The 21,678-nt window shown below is 39.8% G+C and overlaps 1 protein-coding gene across 2 annotated transcripts in view; it reads left to right on the top strand.

The window, feature by feature from the left end:
• Positions 1–21,678, top strand: part of LARP4B (La ribonucleoprotein 4B) — a 102,427-nt gene that overhangs the window by 39,936 nt on the left and 40,813 nt on the right. The window lies entirely within an intron of this gene.

The raw sequence follows: 21,678 nt of genomic DNA, 5'->3' as shown, positions 1-21,678 counted from the left end.
CTAATGCTAGTTCTTCTAAACTTAAGTAAAATATCCTTAATTAAAACGCGTAATGCTATATGCTGTCTGGGAAAAAACGGACGTATGGTAACTCTACTCTAGTTTTCAGCTTTTCTCCCTATAAAGTGTCATTATTTTTCAAGCTTTTCATGAACTATACCAATATCGTGGTTCTTAGGATACTGCTCATGTAGAGCACCTGTCAGTGACTTAATATATTGACCTATGCTTCTAAAGGGGTTTCTTTAAAAGCCATATATTCCCTCTCATACAAAATGGCTGAATATTTTATTAGTAATTATTTTATGCTCCTGTACAAAATCTGGCAATATGGCTGTAGATTCATGAGCAAAACTTGTCTCTTCAGTAGAATTCAAGAAACATACAAAGAAGTAGGTAATCTAATTTTTAATCTAATTCCCGCTGAGGTCCTGGCTAAAACATGATTAACAAGAAAGCACTGTTTTCCCCAGTTTATTTGAATTACTTTTTAAAGGTTATAAGGCCATATTTCTGCAAACTGGTGCAGAAATGTGCAGATTACTTCTCTGGACCTCTGTGCACTGGGGGTATTCAGCAAAACGTGTTACTGCTTGTGGAGGCCCTACCAGAAACCCTGAGAGCACAAGAGCCCTTCTGCTAGGAGCTTATTCGAATGCGTTGAATCGTATTCCCTAGCCATCCTGGCAGTGCACCTCGAGTGAAGGTTAGGCTGTCTGCTTTTTGCCAGTTCTGCCACCCCTTCACAGAATGTCTGTTGGGAGGCTTCTGGAATAGATATAGACCTTGGCAAATGTAACTCCTTGGGTATTTGTCTGGAGCCTTGAATGAACCAATGAACCCACAGAAGTGTGTGGATTTTTGGGGTTTTTTTGGGGGGGGGGGAGGGTGTTTTTTGTTTTTTAAATTTTTGTAAAGGATTAATCTTTTTCTCAATAAAATGTAGTGTCAGTCTTCCTCTGCGAACATAGTAAGATCAAAACTTACAACACACATTTAGCCATTCCATAGTTTGAGCAGCTAGTGGTCCGCCTAGTAGTAAGCAAATTAAGACTAATTTTTTTTGTTAGGACTTCTTTGTCCCTACCTAGAAATCTGGCTGTGTAGACAATGGCTAAGGGTATGTCTACATGAAGGGTTTAATGCAACTTTTTAGCTGCACATTTGGTAACTCACAGTATGCAAGTGCCACCAATAATATGCACCCAATATGCTTGTTCTGTTTTCAATTTCAACATGGTGTGAAAACATTGGTAGTTTGCTGCAAACTGATGGAGTATCATTCTCAAGAGGATGTGGAATATCCCGTGGTCCTTTGCTGTGTGGCTGAGCAATGTATATTATGGGATGCGAAGTGGAAGTTGGGAGGATTCAGATTTTTAAAACCCCATATTCTTGGTGTTTCATGTTGTTAGAACAAAGGCCAAATACTCGCCTATTATTTCAGCTGTTCCCCATGGCCATAAACTCCCTTTCCCATATATGAACATATAGCAAGACAATCAATCAAAGAGGCTCAACAAATGTATCCTATTTACGGCCCCAACAGATGTATTCTATATACCCCTAAAAGGGAATTTAAAAATTCCCTAGGTCAGCAGAATGTATGCACGTTAAGTCATTTGTTACTGGGTATAAAAAGGCTTGCTCTACGCTTGTAAGGTGTGCTCCTCCCTCTGGCATGAGTCGAGGGGGACACCCGCTCAGCTGACTGATCAATAAAGAACTTGAAGCCGTCTTCTAGACTCCCGTGCCTCCTTGGGGTAATTGGGCAGCTCCAGGGGGAAACGAGCCCATTTGGCTAACAATGTCATGCTTCCTTTTTGGATGAGCATTTTTGCCATTTTGCTTTCTGCGAGCATAGACCCAGAAATACACTATGCTGCTGTGGTGGCAAGTGAGAGTATGCAGAGGCTGACTGGGCTGTATTACAGTGCACAGAGCCACACATTCAGCTTTGGACTTCACCCACCTTATCACCAAGCAGAAGGAAGGAATATGTTAACTGAGTAGTTGCAGGAAGGTGATTGAGTGCATTTGGCTGTTTTGAAAGGCAGATCGTGCTGCTTATGGAATCATTTGGATGCAGCAGAAAGAGTCAATTGTTGTAGTTGTGTTCTGCACGATATTTGTGAGACCCAGGGGGGTAAGCCTTATCAATGGGTGGAACCGAGCTGCAGAGACTTGCTTAGCAGTTCGAGCAGCCAGCAAGGCATCCTGTAGAGAATATTAACACAAAGGAGAATACTTTTAGGGATGCCTGTTGCTCATATTTTGAATCTCCTGGTTGAATGTGTGTCTGTGTATCTCGCTGCTAATCCATGGGGGGCAAACTGGGTTAGGTTTGAGCAGTGCAGTTTAAGGCTGGTGGAGGTGGGATATTGCCTATATACTTCTGTAAAACTTTGAATTACTTTAGCTTTATTTAAAGAATTTTGTGTTACATTAGTGATGATTGAGAATGGACCAAAATGGATCTCACAATTTTTATTATGAAACAGTAACAAAGCTAAAAAAATTTAAATAATAAATACATAAATAATATACCTTTTTTATTTGAAAATACATTTTCCAAAACACTGTTTTATTTACAGTTTTGCTTTTTGTTGGTCAATGTGAACCAAAATAAAAGTGCAACAGTGTAAACAGAGCAAATATAACAAGTTTGCAGGGGGAAGGAGCTTAGTTACTGTGCATAGGTCTTGCCTCTTGTACTCAGTTGTTCTGGTGCCCGGGCTCCAAAGTTCTGGACTTCTGGAGCCGGTGTTCCTGGTGGGCAGATGTTGGACCTGAGAGGGGAGTGGCCTCTCCAAGTACTACATGGCTATGGCATGGAGGAATTGCTGCTGGTGCCAGTAGCCAGTATTGTGGCCTAGCAGTAGCATGTTTTGTAGGAGAGCATTCTGTCTCAGGATTGTGTTCGTGCATTGCTTCTCTGTATTTCTGTCTTTTTCAGTGCTCTCCTTAGCCACTGTGATGCTTTCCTTCATCATTGCCACAATCTTCTGGGAGAGCTGGATTTCTTTCTTCCTCTGAGTCCTCATGTACAGCTTCCACCTATCAGCCAGTGTGGTCTTCATTTGGGATTCTGCCATGAGTTCGCCAAATATTTTGTCCTGAATCTTCCTTTTTTGCTCCTTCTGGTTGGCCAGCCCCTCAACAGTAGCTAGAGGCCCTGTTCTTGATGGTCTGGCTGTTGCAGGTGCTGTGGTTGTGGGAGTATTGGAAGTGGGGAGGGGACATTGAGTCACTTATTGTTAATATTTCAGACTGGCCATGGTAGCATTTTCATTTATTATGCGTATGTGACTTTACCTCCTTAAGATACTTGCCGTCTTGGAGAACCTCTGAGATGGTAAGTGGCCTGCATGTGATGTGGTGCTGCGTGCACTAGGATTTCTGTATGCTATGTTTGCTGCTGTACTTTAGTAGGTCGGTGGGGTGGGTTGGGTTGAGTTGGAATTCTGTTCCCATTTTGGTTTTGCAGTTTTGTTTTAGGCCCTCTGGTGTTGGAGGGATTGGGGATGCATTAGAGGCCGAACAGAGAGTAATCCCCTGTGGATCCCCATTAGGCTGTCCTCCCTCTCAGTGATGATGCACTGAGGCAGGTGACTAGGAAGCAGAGAAGAGTATTACTTAAAGGAAAGGCCAGACTAGCGGGAGATTCTGTGAAGTTATTCACCAGAGTGGGCCACTTCAGAAGTACTGCAGGAGAGAAAAGGGCTTGAACGCTATACCTGGAGGGCAGCGGAGGGGAGAATGGGTTTGCTATACTGGGGCCAGATGGGCATGCAGCTATTCCCTACAGTGTGGAAACTAAAATCGAATAATTCCTCAGTCTTAAATTCTGTGTTACCTCCCTTGCAAACATGGAGAGGGTGCAGATGGGGTCCTGCTGTGATTGTCAGTGGATCCTGTATGTTACAGGACATTGAAACCTCATTAGGGAACAGTACTGTTCGTACTTTTTTCTGGGCATGCAATGTCCATTTATTCCTTATGTAAACTCTGAACAATAACCAAATTTATTTTCCTGTAACCACGGTCTCAAAAAATAGTTGCATTTTGCAATAATAAATTGTTTTCATTGATCAAATGTGCTCTGGGGTGGGGTAGATGCTGTGGCTGCACCATGCAGCTAGACGACATTTTGGGCTGGTGAATGGGTGGCATTTTCTAGGTAGGACAGATAAGGGAAGGAGAAATGAAGATGGACAAATGGCCTCTGTGCCACAATCCTAAAGGTTGTTGATAGCTGTGGCTTGCAAGAGATAGAGGATAGTCACCTGGGCGGAGCAGCTGCCATTTTGGAAACTCATATGGGGAGGCTAACAGGTCAGCATGGACTGATGGACAGAGGGAGGCAGGGGCTAGCTTCTGGCTCACATCTGTCTAAAATGGCTGTGGCTGTGGGGCACCCAGAATAAAATCATGGACTTTACTGTCATAAGGGACCATTATGATCATCTAGTCTGACCTCCTGTATAACACCGGCCACAGAATCTCACCTACCCAGAAGACAAAAGGCATTATATTGTATAGCACAACAATAATAAATTGTAAAGATAGGTACTTACATGCTGAAATTCCCTTCAGGGAATTTGACACTTCGGTTGCAGCATGGCTTTCTAGCAGGGACTGAGCCTCTGTGACTGCTGCTGGCTTTCCAGCTGGATAGCATTAGGGTTCGGGGTCCCAAAAAGATCTTGACTCTCTCAGGAATCAGCTCTTTTCCAGCATCCTCCCAGTCATCCTCCAGTGAGTCTTGCTGGTCATCTGTGGTGGTGGGGGAGAGCAGGTTCCACATGGTGTCTTGGATGAGTTGTGCAATAATTGTGTAGGATCCTGTCCAGTTCATCATAAAATGGGCAGATCACATGTCCTCTGCCAGATTATCATTGTCCCTCATTTCAGTGTACGTCCTCTTAAAATGCTTGCTCTTTTTCCTGCATTTCTCCTTGTCCCAGACTTGGGTCCAAAAGGTCTTTATTCTAGTGGCCAGCCACAAGAGCGTCCTGTGCCAATACTTTTCTCCAGATGGTGATGGAGATCCAGGGTCTCAGTATGGCTCCAAGAATAATGATACTGTGGGATTCAGGAGCAAATGAGAATATTTTGTCTCTGCTCCAGCTTTAAAGGGAGAAGGGATTATCCTGGGAACTTGACACCATAGCAGGAGGATGACACACATGTGAACAGACAAGTCAGTAATGGGCAACCTGCAGAGCACTGTGGGATAGCCTTTGGAAGCATGGAGGCAGATGCATGCACGTGAACAATAGACTGCACTAATTTAATTTTGCAGGATTCCTAGTCCACTTGGCAAGAGGATTCCAGAGTTTATGGCAAATGAGGAGTTTGTGTGCAGCAATGGAATGAATCATGTATACATCCATTTTCAAACAGGATTAACTTGGTTTGATCCACTTTAAAACTCCCATGTAGACAAGCTCTAAGTGAGGCAGAGGGATTTCTTCAATCTTGTATCTAGGAAACCTCAGTGAATGGACACCATACAACATTTAATGACCAATCAAACTACTTACTGTGTTAGGCTCTCTGAAATAGCTTGGAAACCCCATTGTTGGATACTATTAAATCTAGACAAAGCACATGCAAATTGGCTGTAAGAAACAATCCTACTTTGGCAGAAAACTGAACTAGACTGAACATTTGCCATCGTTAATGTCAGCAACTTTGAGAAACTCCCATATCTAAAATAATTTGTTTTTAAAACCTCAATATACCCTCATTTAAAAAGTAATAAAATTGCAGTGGTGGAGTCAAGTGATTCTTATCTTCTGGGATCCTTATTGTCCAGTCCCAAAGTTTTCTTTGTTCCTCTAGTACTAAATTACTATCAGTTCTTGATGTCACTTTTTTGGTTTTGTATTGTTTCTGTCTGTCATCTTACTTGGGCCATATCCCCATTTTACAGATGAGGAACTGAGGCACAGTAAGAGAAAGTGACTTGCCCAAGATCTCACAAGCTTAGACAACTGTAAATTGAATTTTCATCTCCTAAGTCATTTCATTCTTCAACCACAAAAGAGGCTGCTTTCGATAGTGGGGTGTGTGGTTTTTTTTTTTGTGTGTGTGTGTTTTTCAGGTGTTCTAATAGCAGCCCTATGACAATACGTTTTACCATTCCTAATTTGATTATTCTGTTGCTCACTGTAGAGAAGATCTTTAACTTGGGCACAGTTTGTCTGGTTCATCTACTGCTCAGATAATGCGTCCCTGTCCGCCAGAGTTAAGTGGGTGTACCTGGTTCATACGTGGACTGTCAAAGAATCTGACAAACAAGCAGTTGAAAATTGCAAAGAACTTGCTTTCATAGCAGCTGGCTGAGACAAGGACCAGTTTTAGAACATGCTGATGGAAGCTTAACTTGAGATGAATGCAGGTCCTTGTTACCAAGTGAAGGCAACTTGAGGAATAGACTGGGATTGCAACTGTTGCATCTATTGGTGCAGCAGGTTCATCCCTTACTGAAGATTCAGGGTCTACTTCCAGACCCTCCCATGTGCTCCTGCGATGCAGTGGTGGCTCTACTGCTTTTTCATTTACACTTGAGCTTAACTGAGGTTGCATTTCCTCAATGTGGACCTTTCCAGTCATTCATGCCTTGCTCATCTTCAGGTTGGACTTGAGTGGTATACTGTTCTTGGGTCTACCTTTTTGAAGACCACTCAGAAGCCTCACCTGATGGTGAATGATATCCAACCTAATTAATGGGGTTGGGGCAGTGTGAACACATTAGCAGTGCTCCATGAACTGCCCTGGTTTCTTTCAAAGTGCAATTAAAACAGTTGATTTGGTAATACTAGGAGATATGGCTATTTTATTGTAAACCCTTGTGGGTTCCTTTTCCGGGTTATTCATGGTCTGGTTGCCCCAGGTGACCTGTCCTACCATATTTGTCCATCTAGATGACACTAAATAGTAATTATTACAAGATTCCCAGAAAAAGGTAGGGTGAATAGATTGGAGAAGAGACATTAGGAAGATTGGAGAAGGAAATGCATGAGGAAAAGGATCTTGCGGAATAGTTGTTCATCAGACCATTCCTCGACTGATAAGGCCTCACTGACTTGTTTCAAAGGCTGGCCTCTAGTCTAGAATCAGGTATAGCCAAAACCTCCATTTCTGGCATCACTCTGATGGATAGAAGTGTCTGAGTCGTCCTCCGCAAAGGTTTGTTACGAGCAGCTACTGGGCCGGACCAACAGACTTCTCGCATATAGTTATTACCCATACTTCTCGCATTTGTATATAGGCATCTAAGATACTGGTTCGATCTTGCCTCCCAGTTTTGCCCTGACCCTCCTTTCTCTCTGCCATTATAGCCCACACTCCCTCTTGTTTCCGACCCATCTCCCAGGTCTCCATGTTCCCCACTTACCTGTGGGCTTTGCTCACCTGTCCCCATCAGATGATGGTGCCTGTCTTTTCTTCCCCCACCACCTTGATGGTTGAGGTCACTAGCAAACTATTGCCCTTGAAATAGTGAAGTCATTTTAAAGGCTACAGTTTTTTTAAATCATGGTTTAAATCACTCTTTAAAAATATCAATTACTTAAATCAGGTTGAAGCTTTGTAAACCTAATATTCTTGAGCTAATGTAACTTGAAATTTATAATGCACTAAATTTATAATGCTGGTTCTGTTTTGTTTTTGTTCAAGTAGTGACGTTATCTTATTTGTGTGGTGTAGGCAGAAAATAAACTCTGTTCCTGCAAAGACTAAGTAGATACTTGAGTCTTCTCACATAGTTAATCCCATTCACTTCAGTGGGAATGCCCATGCCGAAGTGTTTGCAGGAACTAAACCTGAATTTTTGTTAATGGTATTAAAAATGTTGTCACTTTGAAACAAAATTGCTTCACTGGCAATGCAAATGTACTTAGATTTTTCAAAACCGTAGCACAGATATTGTGAACTCTCTTGTATACACAGACCAAAACTTTCAAAAATAGGAGGCTAAATTTAGGCTCCTTTGGCTTTTAATAAAAGCCCCTGAGTGACCCAAGAGACAAATCCTATTGATTTCAAAGTGCAAACCATGATGGAGGGATACAACCTGGTCAAAGTACATCAGCTTTATCGGTTTGCGAAAATTCGGTGTATCAGAAGGTGGTGGTGGTGGTTGCAAATATAGCATGATTATTTGCTTATTAGTGTTCTCCACGGGGTGGATTTGATTTAAATCACTAGTCAGGGAGACTTAATTTAATCATGGTTTTCTACATAAAAGTGCATTCTTGTGGGTTGCTGTAACCTTAATACATATTCTTTACAACTCAGAGATGTAGGTTTCATTTTTAGAAGGTACACGCTATACGTTTTTAAACAGTGATTTATTTTGAAAACTTTTCCGATTTAGTTTTACAGCTATATCGGAAAATGAAAGATGGGTTATTTCATTTACCAAAGGTAATTGAAGCAGATAGTTCACCTCCCAATGACTTCATAAATATCTCCAATTCAACAGGTTAATTATTAATATTTGGAGGATTTTCTTGCCATGCTGTATTAGGAGGAGAACCTCACCAGACAGACATTTAAATTGTTTTATTTAACTTAAACAACAATGTTATGTATTCTGGATTTTTCTTCAACAGCAAACATATAATATTTTAACAAGACAAGCATGTGTCCCTCGCTTCTCACATTTATCTCCAAACTTCTTCTCCTTGTCCAGATCTATTCTGCCCCCAACCATCTTCTATTCATTTAATTTTTTGAAACTTTGCATTTTTAGAGAGAGGTAAGGGATTAACTCTGTGAACACAAATTTGCAGAGACTGCAGTCCTCAACTCTATTGTATTGCTCACCTCTATATATTTATTTATTTATTTAAAAACAATTTTTGCTGTTAACAAGCATGTTATGTCTGGAGACACAAATCCACAGTTTGAGAACTGCAAAACGAAGCATCTCTGATGGTATCTTCTAGACTGAGCACTGAGTCCCATTGGGTAGATAGAAAGATGAACCTAAATAATCTATACAGAAGCGGGTGGGACCCCATAAGATTGGGTCCTTAATCCATGAACTATTGGAACTCATTTACAAAACTTTGCTTAAAAATTACATGACTATATTGTCTCATACTATAGAATTTATAATCCCTATTCCATGATGAGATATCTTTGAGCTATAATATGTCTTAATTAAAAATATCTTTAGATAAAATGCTTTTTGAGGAAAAAATCAGATTTAAATAAAATCCGTTGTTTTTTTAATCATTAATTTTTATCCACCCTGGTTCTCCCAGTAAGCATCTCAATGAGGCCTGAGATGTCTGTCCGTCTTTTCTTTTTTTTTCCCCTTCCTCCCCGTCCCAGTGTGTAAGCATTTTGAGAAAGATTTCTTAGCAGGAAAAAAATCTCTGTAAAATCTGAATTTTATTAAGTAGGAAATTTAAAGAAACAAAGTACAAAACGTTCTGTTTAGCAACTTAAGACTAAATATGGGCAAGAACTAAACTAGCATCTTATCAATAAAGTTATTTTTCATATTTTTTCTCCATCCTGTCTTAGAATCACCAGAACATATATAAAGAAAATGGTATGGTAAAGCCACAGCAAGTTACTTCTTGGCCACAGAATTTCCCATTTTGTTTTCCTGTTAATGTAAATAGTAGAATTGCTTGCCTGTGAGAGCACTAAATGAAAACTTTCAGATCAGTAGGCAAACTCTAGTTTTAATGGTACTTTGCTCTGTTGTAGCAAGCTTTCTCTTCACATTTCATTATGTCTGTGACATCGTTTCATATTCTGTATGAAAATATGCTTATGATATGAATGACATAACTGAGAGATACTTTATGCAAGATGGCTCATGTAAAATATCCTTGGAAAGGTTACTACTTACTGAATGCGATTACAGGTCTGTCGCATCTTATGCTGGGTTTATTTTCCGCAGTCAGTGCGTAAAGCGAAAATCGCGTATAGTCAAAATTACATTGAGTGTAATGGCGGGCAGAATCATCCGCACTACAGTTACAGTATTAAAATTGTTTTTCCTCTTTTTTGTTTTGTTTTTTTTGTTTTCGCCGACCGCATAAAGCTGAAATCACACATGTTAAATGCGCGTAAGATGCGACAGACCTGTATCCAATTTGTATGCCTGTATCATTTCTGTATCTAAAGTTAGGAATATTGACTATGTATCTGTACTTCAACTATGCTGCTTTGGGTGATGCCAAAGGCTAATACTTCAGGTACAACAATGGAAAAGCCAGACTGGGGGGATGGCCTATCTGCGAAGACAATGAGCTGTGAAAAACGTGGCCTTCCTGTGGACGCTCCATGCTGCTTCTGACTCATGGATGCTGTGATGCTACAGAGTCAGGTGGTCTGGTCACCTGATACTAAACATTACCTGGGACTTCTTGTAACTTTCCACTGTAAAGGAAGGGGGGGTCAAGTTTGGGAAACAAAGGATTCCCACCTCATGTAAATCCTTTTTAAGGATGGCGAGGAAGGCAAACAGGAGTCCTCTTCATGGCCGGTCTGCCCAAGAGGAAAGACTGCAAAAGGAAAGGCAAGGGGGGAGTCCAGACTGAGACAGGGGTCCAGTCTGAAAAGGAATATAACTGGAACTCTGAGCCACAGAAACTTTGCAAACTGCCTGCAACAATATCTAGGGTGAGAAATACTATTTGACCTTACAAATTTTTGGATCATTCACACATGTCATATATTCAATGAAATGTATTCTAAATGGGGAGGAGAGACCACCAGTTTTCCTTTCCAGGAAATGTAGTGGAAAAATGACTCAGAATTAAATCTGAGTCAAGTTAGACACAAGAATGTTGAGAAACCCTGTCCTAGGAGAGAATTTAGGGGGGACAGAAGAGGGGTGGGCAGCAGATGGTACCAATGATGCATCAGACTTCCTGTGCTTAAGAACAGTTCAGCTATAGGGACTTGTGACATTGTTCACAGATTTGGTAACTTGGGCCAAGATAGTCTCCATCTTCTCTGTTGCTGTGAGTCTCAAGGCAAATCTCTTGGAGATTTATGCCTTCTGCCAATTCAGCAATGGTGAGAGGCTTAGTGTTGAATAGTTTCTTCTGAAAATTGGCCAGCTTAACTCTTTAGCATGTGCATGTCTGAGGTTAGAGAGTTGGCTGTCCGTGTGACTTAATGTATTTTAGCCTTTAAGAACTTGAGGCAATGAATAGCACTTCCCAAATTCAGGTGTTATTTTTGTTCTGTGGATAGAACAAATTTTAGTCTGCAACAGACTAATACAGTGGCATACAAAAAATCAGTTGCAAAAAGTTGCTACAGAGAAAACTCTCTTCAAACAAATACACACTGTGTACAAAATATGGGTAGGGAACCATTGGATATGAAATCACTTGAAACACTTCCTACAAGGATTGTGGAATTTTATGAGAACTGGGGACTTTAGACAGCTGATGAACATTGATTTTTGGCCTATAAGTCTTGCTGCAACCACTTGCTGCAGTGCTGCTCCCCAAGGTAAAAAGAAATCAAACTGGACAAAGATGTGATGTTGCTTGATCCAGACTGGCATCTTCAGAGTTGGTGTTTGTTCCTACTGTATCTCTGCAGAGAGATTCTGTCCCAGGAATTGCAAATAGATGCGTGTCGAATTTCTGTGCATACACACTAGTTAATGCAAGGACTGGCTCACTTGATACTTATTCTTCTAGGAATACTTTCTCCCACAATGGCTCACCTGCAAATTCTTGAAATATTTTTTTAAAAAACCATCTGCATGCTCAATTTTTATAGTACGATTTCTCTTCCCGAGTACTAACACAAGCTCCTGATCAACCTTGGGGTAATTAAGACTTGTTCTGATATCCTTTTGTACCTTTTCCACTTAGTCTCATCTATAGGATGTCTCTAGATAGTGTGGTTAAATGTAACCCCTGCTCCTTTATTGTTATGGCACTGGCATGTTCATGTTTCCTACATTTGAAACCTGCATGTTGCAATTTTTCCTTGTAAATTTCTTACTAATAAATAGCATATTACAAAGGGATTGAAATGTTTAGTTTTTGGAGATGGGACTTGTTGTTTTTACTTTTTTGTATTGTCTTTTTCTTGAAAGCAGTCTGTCTCCAGGTGTTTGTAGGTCTTATGCTGGCCACTGCTGATAAAGTGCATCTCACTGGTGAGCCATCTTCTCTTTAGAGTTCTGAAGATTAAAGCTTTCATGTTAGTCACAGTCTGGAAGTGCAGGCTCAGTAGTGGGAATCCGGTAGAAAACATTTTACCAAAATAAAAGCATTATAGGTAATTCTCCATACTGACAGTCTTTCCAAAAGTTTACTTGGGGAGAGGGATAGCTCAGTGGTTTGAGCATTGGCCTGCTAAACCCAGGGTTGAGTTCAATCTTTGAGGGGGGCATTTAGGGATCTGGGGCAAAATCAGTACTTGGTCCTGCTAGTGAAGACAGGGGGCTGGACTTGATGACCTGTCAAGGTCCTTTCCAGTTCTAGGAGATAGGATATCTCCATTAATTTATTTTATACTCCTTGTTTGGCACACATTAAATTCAATGAAAAATAGAGCAGAAATTAATAGCAAGGTATTTGCACAAAGATCTAGTGGAACACCTGGAAGACTGTTGTACAATTTTGTACCCCATAGTACACTAAATAGACTGGAAAAACTTACCATCTTCTTTGCCTTTGCCACAAAGATAAAGAAATAGCTCAGGCAATAGTAAGGTGGGGAAGTTGTAAAGAAAAAAAAAAATGAATCTGAGCTGTATAAAATTGGGAATAGACAAGGTAGAGATAGCTGAGTAATCGGAGAGAAATGTGATTGTGGTCTTGTTTAAACTGAAGCTGAAGGATTGTGTATTTAATACAATTTTGGAAACTTCTTTCAGAACTTGAAAACTGTTTGCCCAAGACAAGTAAGAATCTGTCCTAGACAAGTGTCGTCAACTTAAGCAGCTTGTATTCTTTGCTTTATTTATTGATTTGATTGATAGTGCTCAGGTTCCAGTCTCTATGGTTGCACGGAGAATCTTCTAAACCTGAACCAAGTGTGAAATAATACAGGGTCATCTTCCTGAGTCTGCAGGCATGGGACCATCACCTGTGCTGCTGTTCAGAACTTGTTACGCAGCAGCAGAATAAATGTTAATTGCAGCAGTTGAATTGACAAGACTTGACTTACAATCTCCTAGGTGGCAATGAAACTTCTGAATAGGTGACTTTCATGCTGATGCTTCTTGGGAAAGGTCTGAGCAACAGCAGAATAAGACACTGTCTGTTTTCCAAGTAAAACTGAAAAGATGCTGGGAGATGGGTAACTTGGTTAGACTCTCACTACCACTTTTGGAGAATCTTGGAATTTATGAAGTGGATGAGAGGAACACACACTGTTCCTTTCAGTATCCAGAGGAATTTTTGTGGTAACAGTGGAGGCACGTTTCACATTAGTCTCACATACTAGCCACAGGCTATAAAAGATAGGTGTTCCCTAGGCTGTACCAAGAGTATTTTGGTTGTAAGCCAAGCCCTGATGATGGGAGGTTGTTTTTGTTCATTATTCCTGGACAATTAGACCTGGAACACTTAATCCTGGTAAATGTGTCAAGCCTTATGGAAAGGATAAATGGGAGAATGGGCAGATAGAAGAACGCCTAGTTGTGGATGGGAAGTAGGGGAATTATTGTTGGGGTAAATAGAAAAGATAAGTAGAATGAGTGAGCAAGCGAGATTTTTGGCAAAAAATAGACAAATAGAGAAGGAGGTAGAACTACCATGTAGGTAAAGGGGGTGGGGGAAAAACAGGAAATAGACACTGAAAACAGTGCAGGAAAAATTCTCTCGTAGGAAAGAAGAGTGAAGTGAAGTCCAAGAAGGGAAAGCAAGAGACTATTTAAAATTAAATAAACAAACCTACTCCTTTAAATTACAGTGGTGTGGTGACAGAGGCAATTTTGCTTTATGATGAGGACAACTAAGCTTGGTCAGAATTTGAAAGCCCTGAAGAATGGAAGTAAAATTTATGTAGATAAGACTAGAACAGATATCTAGATATGTTGCAGGGCTTTCTGTTTTAGAAAATTAATGCATTTAGTAGAGCACTTAGAGTGAACTACAGTAACAATGAAGCATGCTGTGGTATTGGTTCATTAAATCTATTTCCCTTTAAACCTGCAAGCCCGTCAGATATATTGGAGTTGTACAAGGGGGAATAACAAGTTGCCTGAGTAACTGCTATATTTATTTCTACTTTTGGACAAGCGATTGTTTTGTATTGATACATTAATTTAAAAAAAAATTGTTTGGAGGAGAGGAATTTTGGATAGCTTATGACTCTTGATTACAAGAGTTGTGACCTTTAATTCGCTTTTCTAAAAAGTAGTAACTTAGTATATATTCACCTTTATAGAAACACTTTTGGAATATAGTAATGTGCACAACAGCTTCAGTAATACTTTTTCTCTTTTTTTTTAATTTGAATCAAACTTACATGTAGCTCTGCTTTAGATACTCTTGTACAAATATTGATGGTCGTCATCTGCAACTTGAAGGAAAACCAGTTTAGGGCACACTTGCACTTTGGTAAAGACATAGTTAAAATAGTTTTGGTTTAAGGTAGGGTGACCAGATGTCCAGATTTTATAGGGACAGTTCTGATATTTGGGGCTTTTTTTAATATGGGCTCCTATTACCTCCCACTCCCTGTCCCGATTTTTCACGCTTGCTATCTGGTGATACTAGTTTAAGGAAATCTCAGGAAATGTAACAATTCAGTGCTCACAGGTCTTAAAATATTAGCCAAGTCTGCTATGTTTTGGTTAGGAAAACTCTTTGACTAGATATTACAGTGCATATAATGAAACATTAAAACATTGCTCTGTAACTGGGATTTGGACTTTGAGTGGCAATGGCATATGAGCTCCCTGTACTATTTTTGGCATCTGGGTGTTGGCTTGTCTTTTCAGAAGCAGTAGAAAGTTAGTTTAGATGTGCAAGAAGGCGATTTGCAATGTGAGCTCTCCTGTAGTACAACTTCTTGAAACATGGGTTGCTGCTTCAGTAAAGAACTAACTACCAGCAAAAATAATGAAAAAACTGGCCTGTTACAAAAATCGGTGGAAGAGGAGGCACCAGAAAACAGGATAAGTAAAACTTTACCTTCAATTTTAGAAACTGTGGAAAGTAAGGAGCTGCACGCAGCAGAAAAGACAGCTAATGGGACAGCTGCTTTAGTCAGCATTGAGTGCATTCATACCGATAATTGCATGGAGTCAAATCCTAAACGTGGGTTCTGGGGTAGAAAAACAAAGTATCCTTCATACAGAAGTGTGGAGAACACTGACAGTGAGCAAGTCACTAAAAGAAAGTATAACAGACCTTTTAACTTTTTTCTTTCATTTAGTCATATCCTAAAGGTCTTTAAAAGATATGAAAATTTGGAAAAGAGTAAAGAAAAGGAAGACTGGGATGGCAGTGAAAGAATAATTGAAAATACCAATAGGAATACTCAGTGTGTGAACAATACAGAAATCTCTCAATGTAATAGTCATAATGGAAATAAATATATTCTAGCCAGAGAGCCATGTTCATTGGATTGTATTTCTCCTTCATGGGAACCGGTGACTCTAGACCAAGGCTCACAGGAAGAAAATTTGGTAAATATGAGTTATCTGGAATATTACCCAGTTAAATGTGAACATTCACAAACACAGAATGAAATAGTGGAGAATGTTCAAGACAACCATAGAAAGATTTCAGATACATCATGCAGACAAACAGCAGTTCCAGCTTTTACCTATATTGATATAGACCATAGACAACATAGACGAGAGGAGTTTTATAGTATTTGTATTGTAGATGCTGAAGATCTGAAAATGGATGAAGAGATGCCAGCTACTGAGCATGGAGCGATTGCAGCAGACGTAGATAATTCAGCTGTTACAGTTGAAGGAATGTGCAATGTGGTATGCCCTCTAGATACTAGGAAAGAATTTGCAATCCTGCAGTCAGCACAAGTAGAAGCAGAGTTTAATACACAGAAAGAACCCTCTGTAGGTGAAGAGGAGCATAGGTCAAACCTGCAAAAAAATGAAACAAAGGAGTGTCGTCATATGGACGTCCAATCATCTTATAACGACTTATTGGCTAGCAGCTGTCAGACATATAAGCTAAATATGGACAATATAGCAACAGATGGTTTAAGAGCACTAGTATATGATGAGTTTCCTGAAAATAGAATTCAAGGATTGGATACACTAGATAGTAGTGTCAATTTGAATGAATCAATTAATAGAAACAATAAGTCTGTAAAATTTGTGAATGCTCTTGGAGAAGAACGATATTCTTATTCAAAAAGTGTGAAATGTGTTGACGGCTCCACTTCTGACATCTTATTGGCTTTAAATGCTAAAGAATATAATTCAGGAAAGACTGAGAGAAATTGTAACACTGAGACCACACCATTTCATTTAAGTGAACATTTACTGAAAACTGAAAAGGAAGCAAATACTAAACAAAAGTTAGATGATACTACAGGTAACTTATGTTTCCACTTAGAATGTCACAAAATAGACAGTGATTCCTTTTCAGTGAAACAAGATCTGGAAAACCTTAGCCAAGAGGATTCCCTACTAAAGCCAGAAAGTCAACTAAATTCTAGTGAGAAAACAAACAAATTTCAGACAATGTACTGTGAATTTAGAAAAGAGGCCCCTTTTACTATTTGTGAACGTGACAGTAAATTGGAACAGCTCCTGGAAGATGAAGAGAAATACGCAGATGAAATTTTGTGTAACTTGGGAAATGCTTTGGTTACAAACATGATTAAAGTACCCTCAAAATTGAAGAGTGTGTTAGATTTTCAAACTGATATGAAAGGCAGCACTGAAACAAAAATGTCAAATGTTTTAAGTTCTAATACCATGGAAGATGACAATCATGTGAGCATCATTGGGCAAACTCCCTCATATCAAGCAGATAACATTCGTGTGGAAACTGGTTGTCTGAGGACTTCATTAAGGGTAAGAAATCATACTTTAGCTTTTTGCAAACCACATAACATAAATACACATGCAATAATACAAAAGGAAAACTGTCTAGAATGTCAGCTTTCACCAGCACTGCCAGAAAATAAAGGTAAATTATATGACTATTCCGGTTCATTTAACAAAAACAGTATTTCCTCTATATCTTTTCTGGCATATTCAAATGTGAATCAAATGGACTTTAATTATAAACAAGATGAACTATGGGATAAATGTTCATTCCATGCAATGGAAAATGAATTGAGTGCTGGGACTGACCCTGCCAGATTAACAGGTGGTGGTGTAGAAATGGTAAAACAGCCAAAACTAGAAATGCATCAACGGGAGACCGTTAATAATGAAACAGAAAATAGTGAGCCAGATTCTGAAGTTACCATTTTTGATCGTGACAGTAATACACTAAGTCTCAATAGAGACTTAATGCACAATCAGAATGTTTTCTCAGTTATGCATGATAGACCTGTAACTTTGGAAGACTGTACAGATGATAGATTAAAAATGGGGAACAGTTTCAGAAATCATGAAAGAGCTAGTAATCAGATATTTGGATCTCCGAGCTGTCTGTCTCCATCAAGTCAAAGATCCTATTCAGACTTTCTTCAGAAACAAGTGAGAAAGTGTGATGTGATAGGTAACTGTGACGACACAGAATTAGAATCAGTTTACGTTAAAAGGCCTACTGAACCTTCAGCTGAAGAACTTTCAGAAACTTATGAAAAATGTGTTTCAGATCTACAGGAACCAGAATTTCAAAGGGGTGAAGAAAATCTGTTTCTCAATCCGTCAAAGGAAGAAAATGTTGATGTTTCTAATACATCAACTGACTATGAAGAAGCACAAACCAGTGAGAATATAAAGTGGTTGGGAACAAACAACACTGAATCTGAAAACAGCAGTTACATTCTAGATGCTGAGATGAAAAGTCTGAAAACTATTTCCACCGCAAATCACGAACAGACTGAAACTTGTGATCTGAACACAACTGATAAAGATTTTTGTGGAGTTTTTACTGACCCAGGGCAGGTAGATAGATATGCTGCTACTCCTTCATATGAATTACCTAATGTCCCAGTTGGTGCTAGAGAACTTCAGCAAGGCAATGAGAGGTGTGTTTTAGATCTGATGGAAGATATTTTGAATGAATCAGAAAATACCTGTAAACTAGATACACAAAATTCCCAAGATGAAATGGGTTCACAGTTCTTAACTCTGCAGACTGATAATGTTGATTTAACAAGTCAGATTTTTTCTGACACCATTTTTAGTGGTAATAGTGAATATCTGATGGGCTATTTATGGAATACTGCTACTTCTAATACAGTTACGGAGAATGACAGACAACACGTAACTAATGAGAATTTCCAGAACCACCCTCAAGATTTGACAGTTTCTTCATTCTCTATAGAAAGAGATCCTTATCAGTTACTAGTAGCAAAAAATGGTGGTATTTGGGGATGGCAAGATGAAGAATTTGTAAGTATTTTTATAAGTATGATTTCATCATTTACAGTATATTAGACTTTAAAATATGGCTGTTGAAATTGGGAGTTGGAGTAAATCTAAGTCCAATTTATGATTTGACTAAACAGCACAAGTTTCATATACTCTTTCAAAAAGCATATTGATCAGTTTTGGCTCGATAAAATGAAGCTTACGTCATGCTGATTTAGTCCAAAAATGTTACTGAACATTGTCAAATCTAAATCAATGCTGTATTTTGCTGTTTAGAAGTTTAATCCTTGCCAAAGTATGTGAATTTCCAGAATTGAGAATTGCTGTATATATGAGATCTTGCTACATTTGTTCATCACAAGTAAGGAAAGCTATCTGAAGATTGTCAGTAGTCCCCTTCAGTGTGATATCTCAGAACTATATTTATAAACCCAAAATAAAATGACATTTTCTATTTTAATGTATTCTACATCAAGTATATTAAAAACTGGTGAGAGCCTGCATCACTTAGTTTTAAATCTTAAATCAAACTTTTTCAGAGTAGTTCAGATCAGCCATGCAAGGCATCCATTTATTTCAGTGGGAATGCCTCATGTATGTCAATATTAATTAGATTTTTAGAACCAAGTAAATCTTGTGCCTGCACACTTCACACCAAGTACTCCTTCTCACGAGGAAGGATGGTACAGTGGGTAAGGGCACTAGGCTAGGACATGGGAAATTAGAGTTCAGTTTCCTGCTCTGCCACAGACTTGCTATATGAACTTGGAGAGGTCACTTAGACCCATACTTGAAAAGGTAGTTAGGCATTGCAATGCTGAGTGGAGCAACATCTAAATACATGTAAAAACTGTGCGCCTTAGTCTCTGTTTCCTATCTGCAAAATGTGATATTAGCACTTCCCTTCCAGAGTTGTTGAGGATAAATACATGGAGAAATTGACAGAGGTACAATAGTGATGGGGATAGATACATGTGCTATGCATCAATCTTGCTAATTTACCCCATCCTCCCCACATAAATCTCTTGTAGCATGAATCATTCCCACCATTCCATCACTCACTTCAGCTCATCAGTTCTCCACACCCCTCATTTAATCACTTTTTCTCTTCCACCAACCCAACCCTAAAATTCATCACCTTCCTCTCCTACCAAATCTGTTAAATTATGAGTTCATTGGTGGTAATGGCAGCAACATCCCACCCAGGCGGCTCTAGCCTTTTTTGCCACCCCAAGCATGGCAGGCAGGCTGCATGCGGCGGCATGCCTGTGGGAGGCCCGCTGGTCCCGCGGATTCGGCATACCCGCCGCCGAATCTGTGGGACCGGTGGACCTCCCACAGGCAAGCCACCGAAGGCTGCCTGACTGCCGCCCTCGCAGGACCGACAGGGCACCCTCCGCGGCTTGCCACCCAAGGCACGCGCTTGGAGCGCTGGTGCCTGGAGTTGCCGTTGATCACACCCAACCTGGGTAGGCCTCAAGTCCTCCCTGATGGCAAATGCCTCTCCCTTTCCTTGCTGCTCCACTTCTGCTGTTCCTGAGGCATGGGGGTTCTGCTTTGCCCCCTCCTTTATTTAGGGAGGAGGCATGTGGCACTCCTGAAATCTTTAGTTCCTTCCTGGAAAGGGATTAGGAACTTGGGTAACTTCTGCTCACCTTTGAGGAGGGCATCGTGGAAGTGAGGGGGAAAGGAAGAGGCTGCAGTGGAGCTAAATAGCAATTCTGCGTTAGGTCTTGGCCAACTGGGGGAGAGAAAAGAACAAACTTGACTTGCAGCTGCTTCTCCAACTCTGCCTTGGTTCGCTAGCAAAGCAAATGGAGTTCCACCTACAGGCCCAGTGTATCAGTAGCAGCTGCTCTCACCTTGCCCAGCAATTTCAGCACCGGCACCTGATTCACATTTTTAAGGCCCTTTGCAATCATAAGGGCTGGGAATTTACTTTGTTTTAAAGACGGAAGCTGATGGCATTGGTCATAATCACTTGGGAAAGCTTCCTGTGCAAGCAGGCAAATGGGATTTTGCAAATCTGTTTTAGGTTAACTAAAAATACTTACTCTACCACTTTCTTTTGCCTTTTTAAATGTTGCAAGCCAGAGGAAAACAGTGGTTTAATTTCTTCACATCTATTTACCCTTTGGGGGGAAGGGTGTACTAGCACAATACTGCAATGTTTGGGTTGCAGGCAGCTCAAAATATAAACTGTTCACTGTATACCATCTATAATACTTTTTTAATCAACTAAAATTTGAAACGGTTAAACTGAATTTTGTGAACTTAAGTCTAGTAGTTGGTGTCAAATAGCAAGTAAACCAATTGGAAAAATGTGAGTAGTCTTCAGAAAATGAAAAATTCTTACCTTTTTTGTGCTTGAAAGATAATGAAATAAGATGTGCCATAATGGAAAATGCTTGGAGTGCCCTGTCTACATTGAAGTGCAATGTGCTGACATTAGCTGGCTCTGTGATCATTCAGCAGTATAGTGCCATAATATTTGTTTTTTGGAAAAGCTGGACAATAAGTAATGCAGCATGCCTGAGTTCAGCAGCATTTATAAGTGTATTACCTGCCACACACACTCATCACCCTTTTAAACTAGTATTGACCTGGTTGTAAAAATGGATGAATTGGGAGTCTAAATGGAACAAAATTGTTTTCAGCACTATTGCCATTTTAGTGATTTCTATAATGATTTTGGAAACAGTGTTTTCCTATCCTATTTATACTAATTGTTTCCAATGCTGGTTAAGGGAGGGGGCATATGCTGTCAGCAGCAGCAATTCAGTGTGCTTGTATAGGTGGTGCTAAAGGAAAATGCCGAATTATCATGTTTTACTACCAACTTTTTGGCCGCCTTCTTGCCAAATGGTGTTACCCAAGTTTTGTCATACATACTTCATATGGTGCTATTTTTCTCCTCTGTTCTGTTTCACAGGAACAGGCAGGGAACAAATCTATTGAAGTAGAAATGTAACATAAATATTTGTTAATACATCTTTTCCATTGCTTACTAACAAATTTACAGGTGACAGATCCATGGAAGCTACAAACATTAGTCTTTGTAGCCTGCAGAAATGTTAAGTTCTACACAATGGTATCGTCCTTGCACCAGTAGTTCTACTACTGTTTCTCCTTTTTCCTCAATGTGATCATGTGGTGAAGAAACTGGGGATGCCCTCTAGCATTATATGTCC

This window comes from Trachemys scripta, chromosome 2, assembly GCF_013100865.1.
Source record: "Trachemys scripta elegans isolate TJP31775 chromosome 2, CAS_Tse_1.0, whole genome shotgun sequence".
Lineage (NCBI taxonomy): Eukaryota > Metazoa > Chordata > Testudines > Emydidae > Trachemys > Trachemys scripta.
Note: the sequence above shows the minus strand (reverse complement) of the source record. Positions and strands in the feature narration are given on the sequence as shown.